This window comes from Thermobia domestica, chromosome 1 (genome assembly GCF_964235325.1).
Source record: "Thermobia domestica chromosome 1, izTheDome1.hap1.1, whole genome shotgun sequence".
Classification (NCBI taxonomy): domain Eukaryota; kingdom Metazoa; phylum Arthropoda; class Insecta; order Zygentoma; family Lepismatidae; genus Thermobia; species Thermobia domestica.
The window spans coordinates 395,032,276-395,043,234 of record NC_137454.1 but is presented as its reverse complement, the minus strand read 5'-3'; positions in this window follow the sequence as shown (position 1 = coordinate 395,043,234).

Below are 10,959 nucleotides of genomic sequence, written 5' to 3'. Positions count from 1 at the left end.
TTATGTGATATTTGATAAATATACCGTATTTTATATATTTTATAACTCTTAACACTTGTATGAGTGTAATTCCTTGAATAGTCCCTTGAATTCAAGGACTAGAGCAGTGCTTTAAAGAGACTCGAGTCAATAGTCGGAACGCTTAAAACAAACGAATAAACCCGAAATACTATAACTATAATAATAATAATAATAATAATAATAATAATAATAATAATAATAATAATAATAATAATAATAATAATAATAATAATAATAATAATAATAATACCTACAGACCAGCCTTGGGCTCAGTGGTTGAGTGTTGACTTGGCATTCTGGAATAGATCTCAATCACCGACTGTTCCTAGACTTTATCCTGGTTTTCCCAGTCACAGTAGTTGAATATCGGGAGTTATTTTAAATATCAAGACCCGGCCGCTATTTTGCTCGTCTATCAATTGTGGAAACAGTATAGAAAAATCTCCTTCAAGATACCACTTCTCTAAAAAAGGGTAAACGTGTCTTTGGGGGGGGGGGCTTTCTGTCTGTCTTATCAAGGCGAGAAGAAGACACTTTTTGCATCTGTCCATTCCAACCACCACAACACGACAAGAGTCACAATGTTTTGTTTCTTCAGTTGTACAGCAACTCTGCTCGCATATTTTTCATTCGCGGCAAAACGCGGCGTAATATAAAAGAATACACTTCTCACGCTGGAACCTGCCGCAAACGGCGACGGCAAATCGCCGCCTCAATGTGAAAGAAGCGTAAGGAGGTTCATCGCCTAAAAATACGACCAGTATCGCCGATAATATATGAGTCCTTTCGTACGCCAACTACTTTTTTTTTTTCCTAAGTGTTAAGTGTTAATATACATAGCTACTAGCCGTGGAATCAGAGAGATTCTAGCATAAAAAAGTTTCCATTGTGAAAAACGGAAGTTATAAATCTTAACATTTATGACAATGTTCCCCATCCCACAGAGTTAAGAAATGTAGAACCAATATCTGTCAATATTTTTCACTACTGTATGAGAAATGTGACTGCACCATATTTGTCGATGCCTGTCCCCTGGCGCTTTCTAATTCGCCGAGTACCGGCCTAGCTGGCTGCTTTTCCTTAAATTCTAGTAACTCAAATTTTCTAAAGTAACTCTTTTGGCGCCGTGCCCTCCGCTCTCTTTACTTTGGCGCCCATCTTTGTTATTACGACCTTTTAAGACGGTTGTCCCTAACTCGAATATTAGAGTGACGCCTTTTGCGCCATATCCTCCTATCTCTGTCCGCTACCGCTCAACACTCCCAGTCTACACACACTATTCTTCCTTCCTTTAAGGCTGCAGATCATTTAAGGGGTATCTTCTTGAAGTGTGAATCAAACGATCCCATTCACGTTTAGCCATATGTTTCGTACATTCTATAAGCTCGACCAAACAATAAGAGTTGCCAGTGGCGTATTTACGATTTTGCTTCGGGGAGGGCTTTGCTAACTTTCGGAAGGGGGGGGGGAATTTGCCTGAAAATGTGAAAATTTTGCAAGATATTTCATGTACTTTACTATAGTAACTAAGATTTCGGGGGGGCTTAAGCCCGGAAGCTCCTCCCCTAAATACGCCACTGATAGTTGCTATCTAACGAAGCTACCTGAATAATGTAAGAGCATGGTTCGTAGTTTTGTCCACGAGACGAGAAACATGGCAATTCTTGCTCCGTTCTCGAGACGAAACCAGAAAGTTGTCGAGTTTCATGGACAACACTAATTTACTCATTTACTCAAGTGTTAAATCTCAAACGCTGAGAAAGATTCTAAGTGTATATATAGGCCTATATAGAGAGGAGAAGGTCTAAATACGGGCTACCATTTTTATTTTTCGAATATCAATAAAATGTTCTAAGGAATGTACGAAATAACAACTCCAAATATGTTGAGAGATGTTCACTTTATAACAGAGTTACAAATATAGCTGAAAATTCCAAGACTAACAATAATAAACACAGTTTTCTGAGAAAGGCCATAATGTTAAGTTTTGAAAGTATGGTCTAAATATGGGCTACCTTCGAAATTTGCCACAAAGAACTAAGAAAAATGCTTGAAGGTACAAAATAAGGTGAAAGAATAATGTAGAAGTGATGACTGTCTATTTACAAAAGTCACAGATGTAGTCTTTCTTTTCCGCACCAGCACATTCGTTATGTGCCCACATTGAACACATTATACATCTAACCCATAGCTCCCCTTGTGTATCTTCAGAGAACTTCCTATCGCAGAATATACAATTTGCATCTTCGTCATCAGGCTTTTCGTATCCAACAGGCATATCTAAGTTAATATCTTCATCATCACAAAAATCTAAATCAGAAATCACCATCCTACATTCTTCTGAATCTGATTCTTGTCTTGCAAATTCCAGAGATCCTTGTCTTCTTTTCTGTCCGGATGTATTCCTTTTTACATTTGCAGATTTGTGGTCAACGGTAGTCAACGATAATGACTTCTTGCATTTACGGGACGTTTGTAAGGAAGTAAGAACTGTTTCTTTGTGAGGAGTACCCGTTATAACAGTAGCACGTGCCGGTTTTCTACCTCGATTGCTGAGCCTTTTTTTAATTATAGGAACTGTTGAAATATGAAATGGACTTACTAGATTTGAAGTACCAGATACTGTGTTGTGAGTATCTTGAGATGTAAGGCAGGAAAAATCTTCAAACGATGATGTAGAAGGGACAGGATCTTGGGCATAGTTGTTTTGGCTCGGATCTTGGGCCGTAGTAGGTTTAAGGGTTGGGTTGCATGTTTTTTGTGCTTCAATTTCAGAAGTTATGAAATCTGCATCACTGAAAATATTTGGATTCAGTGGGAAAATTCCTGTGGACTTAAAACCATTTACAGCTATTTCCCCAGTTTGGACTTTAAGGTATGCTTTTCCAAATATCTCCATGATGTCATAAAGTGTAACTGGTCGTTGCGAATGACGAAGCCATTGCCTTAATTCCTCACTATAATAAGCCTTTAAGGCACCCATATAGGTCTTGTCTAGTGGCTGAAGTTTGTGAGTTGTGTGTGGTGGCAATGAAATTATGGTAACGTGATGATTACGCGCCATCTCAATGACGTCAATATTTCGAACGTGACTATAGAGTCCATCAAGGATCAGCAGAACAGGTGATTCTTCAGTCGGACGAACTTTCTCAACAAAATGAGAAAACCACTTGGTGAATAAATTGGCTTGTACCCACCCACTAGGATGCGCTACGCCAACGGAACCTGGAGGACTTCCTTTCATTAACTGACTACTCATGTTCGTTCGCGGAAATATTACCATGGGAGGCACAAATTGTCCAGCGGCACTCATACAGGCAATAATTGTGATTGTTGCACCTTTCTCTGCAGAAGTTAGAGCTGCTATTTGCCTTTTACCTTTGCTTCCAATTATAGACGGGAATTTGCTTTGAACAATTGTAAGGGCCGTCTCATCCACATTGTAGACATTCTCTGCAGGATATTTGTATTTTTCATATGCATCTTCGAGCAGACGAAAGAACTGCTGAACATTTTCCTTGTTGAAACCAAAAGCGCGAGCAAAAGACGTTCCACATGGTTTACGAAGCGAAATAACATCTTTGTGCCGACGAAGGAAAAGATCAAACCACGATCTTCCAGCTTCTGTGTCCTTAAATGGATGTTGAAGACCATTTCGTGATGCTAGTTGATACGCCATACGTTGCAAGTCGCTCCTGGTGTATCCAAAGAAATTTTGTTCCATGAGGAGTAGATATTCAACCAATTGCTTTTCAAGCTCGTCCCCTAATATCGGTTTTCTTCCAAGTTTTGTCGTTGCTGCTTCAATGGGAGTTAGATTGTGTTTCTTGCTTAACGTTTGCAGAGTTGTACGTGGCACATTAAAAGTCTTTGCTGCTTTCAGCGTCCCCATGCGGTTTTCTCTTACGGCGCAAATAGCACTCGCCATGTCCTCTTGCTTCCACATCTTTCTCTTGCCTTTTGGAGTGTACTTGGGTTTCGATCTTGGCATGCTGAAACAAAAGAGATAGTTTTGAGAATTTTACAATGATGGTCCAAATATGGGCTACTAGCTTATATTTAGACCTAGCAAGGTAGCCTGTATTTAGACCATTCGTAGATTTTGCTTTGTCACGCAACAGTACTCGTACACAATATTATTTACCTTTTGTTTTCTACTAACTACAAGTGCTATCCCTGCATAATACAACTTACCTGTTACAATTTTTCAAACTGGGTTTTCTTATGGTTAAAAATAATACAAAACACATACCTGATAAAACTTTCCCACGATTGCACAGAGGCAAAACACACAAGTTGATCAACCAGACCCAACTGTTCGCCGCCAACTGAATCACGCCACCACCTTCGTTCTTGAATAATGCTTCCACACCTTTGTGACTAGGTGGTAGTACTACACAAGCATACAGAAGTCTAGAACATCACCTAGCCCATATTTAGACCACTGCCCGTATTTAGACCTTCTCCTCTCTCTCTCTCTCTCTCTCTCTCTCTCTCTCTCTCTATATATATATATATATATATATATATATATATATATATATAACTATAAATTGATATAGTGATTGTACGAACACAATGAAAAACATTTATCAACGTTAAAAGATAAAGTCATTCCAAAATATGTATATATGTATAAAACTAACTAACTAACTGTATGGCCTATGGAACCCGGAGGTTCAGTGCCGCGTTCACAAAAGCTCTCCACTGACTTCTATCCTTAGCTAATTGGATCCAGTTTCTACTTTGTATTCCTATCTCTGCGAGATCCATCTTAATATTATCCTCCCATCTGCGCCTAGGTCTTCCTAATGGTCGTTTTCCTATGGGTCTACCAGTCAAGACTTTGAAAGCGTTTCTACTTTCTTCCATTCTAGCTACATGACCTGCCCACCTAAACCTCCTAGACTTGACGACCCTAACAATGTTGGGTAAACCGTATAAACTATGTAGTTCCTCGTTATGAAGCTTCCGCCATTCCCCATTTTCGTTCCTCTTGGGTCCGAATATTCTTCTCAGGATCCTGTTCTCAAATACTTTCAGTCTATGTTCTTCCCTCAGAGTAAGCGACCATGTTTCGCAACCATACAGAACAACAGGCATGATTATCGTTTTATATATTTAAAGCTTCAAATTCCTCGACAGAATTCGCGACGACAAGAGATTTTGAACCGAGTAGTAACACGAATTCCCTGCTTTTAGTCGACATTTAATTTCTTCGTGAATATGATTTTCGTCTGTTAATATTGATCCTAAATATTTGAAAGTATCCACTTTATCAAAAGCATTATTTAATATTTTAACGCCTCCACAATTTGCCGTATTACGGTCCCGACGCACTTCCATGTATTTAGTTTTCTCTGCATTTACTTCTAAATCCATGTCCCTGCAAGAAGCGTTTAATAAGATATCTGCATTTATTTCTACTGTTCTCCTATCATCCCCTATTAAATTTACATCATCAGCATATGCCATAACCTGGTGAATGCCGTTCAACTCTAGGCCCTGGTTGCTATCTTTGATTTTCCTTATGGCGTATTCCAGCACAAAGTTAAATAATAATGGCGACAATGCATCTCCTTGTTTCAGGCCATTTTCGACGTGGAAGCTCGTGGACAAAAATTTTCCTACCCGGACTTTACTTTGGGATTCACTTAAACATATCTTAATTAATCTAATTAGCTTTCTCGGTATTCCAAGTTCTGTAAGAACGTTGTATAATGTTTCTCTCCTAACCGAGTCGTAAGCCTTTCTAAAATCAATAAATAGTTGATGTACCGGGGTATTGTATTCCCACTTCTTTTCGAGTATTTGGCGAATGGTAAATATTTGGTCGATAGTTGATTTGGTCGATAGTCTAAATCCGCACTGATAATCTCCAATAATTTCATCTGCGTATGGGGTCAATCTTGCTAACAGAATATTTGAAAGGATTTTATAGGATGTTGACAGAAGAGAAATGCCTCGATAATTATTACAGTCAGTTTTGTCGCCTTTCTTGTGAATTGGAACAATGATTGACTCTTTCCAAAATATGTATTCCAATAATAAATATAGAATAGAAAGAAATGTGCTATGACACCGCTCGTGACGCGGAAGTATCTTTATAACTTCTAGATGAAATTAAAAACCGAAAATCTATTTACCGAGGAAAGTAGCCCAAGTGGTAGAGCGTTGGCTTCGCATTGGGAGGTCGTGGATTCGATCCCCGTTGCCGACCACCTTGACTGTAGTTTTCTTCGCTCCTACCAGGCAAATGCCGGGATGATACTTAAATAGACACTGGCCGATACCTTCCCAAATCCTTTCCATTGTTATTGTTGTTGTTAGATAACTAACTAACTAACTGTATGGCCTATGGAACCCGGAAGTCCAGTGCCGCGTTCAAAAAAGCTTTCCACTGACTTCTATCCTTAGCTAATTGGATCCAGTTTCTACTTTGTATTCCTATCTCTGCGAGATCCATCTTAATATTATCCTCCCATCTGCGCCTAGGTCTTCCTAATGGTCGTTTTCCTATGGGTCTACCAGTCAAGACTTTGAAAGCGTTTCTACTTTCTTCCATTCTAGCTACATGACCATTCTAGCTTCCATTGTTGTTGTTAGATACCAGTATAAAATGGCCTCTGAGCTGTATCTGGTGATTGCTAAATAAATAAATGAAAATCACGGCATAAATTTACAAAACCATACGAGAAATAGTTTGAAACCAGAGTAGTTTTTTTTTTTTTCGATAATCCAGACGATACGAGCGTACAGATATTTATCAATTTAATGTAAACCTCTGAAAAAAAGTGCAACTTACCGGACCAAAATGCAACATACTACTTAATATGGTATTTTAGTACTTTTCGCTCCAAGAACAGCTTTGATGCGACGTGCAATCGTATCATAGAACGTTGGAATAAAACGTTGCGCGATTTCACGTAATAGTAGTTCCGGCTATAGGATTTTAATTTTGGGTAGGCCCGCTTCCTCTCTTATGGATAGATATACACATTTGATTGATTAATGACGGCAAGAAATGACTTTTACAGTAGTGGCTGATGCTATTTGTTGAATAACTATCTACCATTAATATAAATAGTGGAAAATACATTGTACTTTTATTGTATGTTTTAGCGTTTATATATTTTTCAAAATTTTTGGGTAGGCCCGTGCCTACCTGGCTTATCCGCTGAAACCGCCACTGCTTGAGAGAGGATGAAGAAAGAAATCTGAGCCGGAATCATGTCTTCAAAACGAACCACAGATGGCGGCGACATAATCACGGACAGTGAAGCGACCGGTAAGTGTTACACAGGACCCATTGACAACAAGGATATTGCGGTCCACATTACCAGAGAGCCGCCTTCATCACACATAAACGCTGCCCGTGGTTTGAAATAAAGTGACCAATGACTCACCCTACCGTATCACACATTTCCAATCGTCAGCGGGAAATGTTGAATGTTCGCGGGACCATTGATATCGTGCTTTAGGCTTCTTTCACATTATCCGGCGATTTGCCGGATCAGTTTCCGGCAGTTTGCCGAATGAGAAGTGTACCCTTTCATATTATCCGGCGTTTTGCCGTGGATGAAAAATATCCGAGCAGGGTTGCTGTGCAATTGAAGAAACAAAACCTTATGACTCTTGTCGTATTGTGGTGGTTGCAAATGACAGATGCAAAAAAGTGTCTTCCACTCGCATTGTTAAGATAGACAGAAAAAAAGTCAGAGACACATATGGGTTCACCCTTTTTTAGAGAAGTGGTAACTTGAAGGAGATTTCTCTATACTGTTTCCACAATCGATAGACTTGAGCAAAATAGCGGCCAGGTTCTGGATATTTAAAATACGATCCTTTTCCATTCACCTGTTGTGACTGGGAAAACCAGGATAAAGTCCTTTCAGGATAGTCGGTGGTAGAAATCTATCCCAGAATCCAGTGGCGGATCTAGAAGGTAAAAATTGGGGGGGGGGGGCTGCCAGACCCCAGACTATGAGAAGTATATCATGAGTTTACTATAAAGTTTCAAAAATATATTAATAATAGCTTAAATTATTTTCGTCACCCTGAAATCTGGGAGCCTAGGAATCCGGGCCCTGGGCTAGATCCGCCACTGCCAGAATTCCAAGTCAACACAACCACTGAGAGCAAGGCTAATCTCTATTCATTATTCATTATTATTATTATTATTATTATTATTATTATTATTATTATTATTATTATTATTATTATTATTATTATTATTATTATTATAGTATTTCCGGTTTATTCTTTTATTTCAAGCGTTCCGCCTATTGACTCAAGTCTCTTTAAAGCACTGCTCTAGTTCCTGTATTCAAAGGACTATTCAAGAAATTACAATCATAGAAGTGTTAAAGATAATTATAAAACATATAAGGTACGGTATATTTATCAAATATCACATCATGAATTCTCTCTTGCTTTGCGAAAGTACATAAAGGTATTATTACTAAATATATAATATTGCTGAAATATTTGATAGTGTATATTTCAATTTTGGGCACTACAAATTTATAGAATTACAAGCTCATTTGTCCAGTGTTGCCCGCACATATATACCAATCTTCTATTACATAGAAAAAAAATTATATTGATTTGGACTCTTTAATCAACGACCTATGGATTCGACATTCCGGTACTATAGGTCGTTTTCGATTATTTTCACATGTCATCTTTTCCTATATATTGTATGTAACAAGTTTGGTTAAAATTACTCCAGGTGTACTGGGCTAGAACATAACCACATACACAAACACACTCCACACACGCATATATATCCTGTGTATACGTAAAACACAGGCATCCATATGATCGCAGCCACTCTCTACTCTTTCCTGGCAACACTTGCTTCCTCCCCCAACACCCATCCGACAATTTACCGCGTATATGTGAAGAGCTTCATTGCTTGCACTGTCTTTCTACCTTGTCCGTCAATTCGCTGGAAACGGATCCGGCAAATCGCCGGATAATGTGAAAGGGCGAAAACTGTAACGGATCCTGTGCAGCTCGACCCCGAATGTTCCTGCCTGTAACTCTCGGCGAGCTGTGATTGTCGATGCAGGTCATGGAAGACGCTGCTTCAGTTCCTGCTTCACTTGCACTGTAGCCCCACGGCGGTTCTAAGGAATATTTACGTTCAATGCTCGACGTGATCTCACTGAGAGTTTTCTTGTGACCTGTGTTCCTTTTTGCCGATCTGGTTTTGCCATGAGTTTTGCATACCATCATCACATTCGACCTGTTCCTTGTGATAGACCGAACATACTTGTCACTTTCGTCACGATTGCACCACAGAACCATCACCAACAAAATCGGAGAGGTCGACCATTTTAAATATTCACCGACTGCTGAGTTCACTGCACACTGACCTTCTACCGCTCCTTACATAGCACACAGTTTGCCCTAACACTCCACCACCAACAGCTTTGTGCTGCGGTTGCCACCTAACCGTTGCCAACTCAGACATCCAACTCCAGATGTTTCCATTAAATTGTAAATTCCAACTGTACGTTTCTGGTAAGTTTTTTTTTTTTTAAAAAAAAAAGAAGTTAGGTTTGGAGTATTATGCTGTAGGTCAGAAACATGGACATTACGCAAAAATGATGAAAAACGATTGGAAGCTTTCGAAGTGTGGGTGTGGAGAAGAATGGAGAATTATCTGGGTGGAGCAGAAAACGAATGAGAGAGTCTTAGAAATGGTGGGGGAGAAAAAAAGTATTTTAGATATTATTAAGAAGAAAAGGAGAAACTGGATGGGAGATTGACTAAGAAGGAATTGTATCATGAGGGACATAGTAGAGGGCATGGTGGCAGGAAACAGAGGGAGGGGAAAAGGACATTACAATGAATGGACGATATCAAAACAGAAAAATCATACGTGAAGACGAAGAGTTTAGCTGAAGACCGTGGAGCATGGAAGCTTCTCAGTTGCGGCAAGTGACCTGCCAATAATAGCAGAATACCTATGATGATAATAAGGTGCAATACATCGTATATTAGGTTTGGTTATGACGCCTCATTTTAAAAATCAATCAAGAATGAGGGACTGAACTTATTCCCCCTTCCGTGATATTTTCTTAAAAGAATTTTCACGATATCATTCGTTAAAAAGTATTTCATTTTCACGTAATTTGATGCTTAAGTTTTTGATTTTTTTTTTTTTAAATTGAAGTTTAAATTACTAGATATGGAGTTTAAGTTAGTACGTAGGTTCTCCTGACACACTGAATCCATTGCAGAAAACCACTTGTCGTTATATAATAGGCCTACCTACTATTTTTGTTCTATGGTGATAAAGAATAATTTAAACCACTTCCGGTTTGAATACAGGGGTTAAGGTAGAATATACTGTTGGGAAGCTGAATCGATTGCGATAAAAATACATCTCGATATCTCTGACCATTTTTGCTCTACGGAACTCATTATTTAAACCGGAAGCGCTACTAAATTTCAAGACTTGGCTTTTGTAGAAGGTTGCAGGTTTAGATGGTATGTTCCCTAGACACCTTGAATCGGTCCCAGAACACTCCTTGTCGCTATCTAATACCATTTTTGTTCTATGGCGATATATATTGAAACCAGCCATAGTTAAATTGAATTATTTCCGGCTTGAATAGAGGAGCAGTGATGCCAACTCGTGAGAAAAATCCGATATTGTGGGATTTTTTGACAATGATTTGTCGACATGGGATAAACGGAAATTTTGTTACAATTAACAGGATTTATGGGATTTTTCATACGTCTTTTCCATTCACGCCAAGAATATTGTCTATGAACGAGGAGTAGAGAAATAATTCTTCAGTAAACCTAAAATTAATGCTGATTGTCATTTTTTTAAAAAACTTTAAAATGCATGTTAGTGTGAAAGTGATTTATGCCGTGACTTGTGATTCTCAAAAATACAAGTGGAAAGGAGCGTTAATTGTA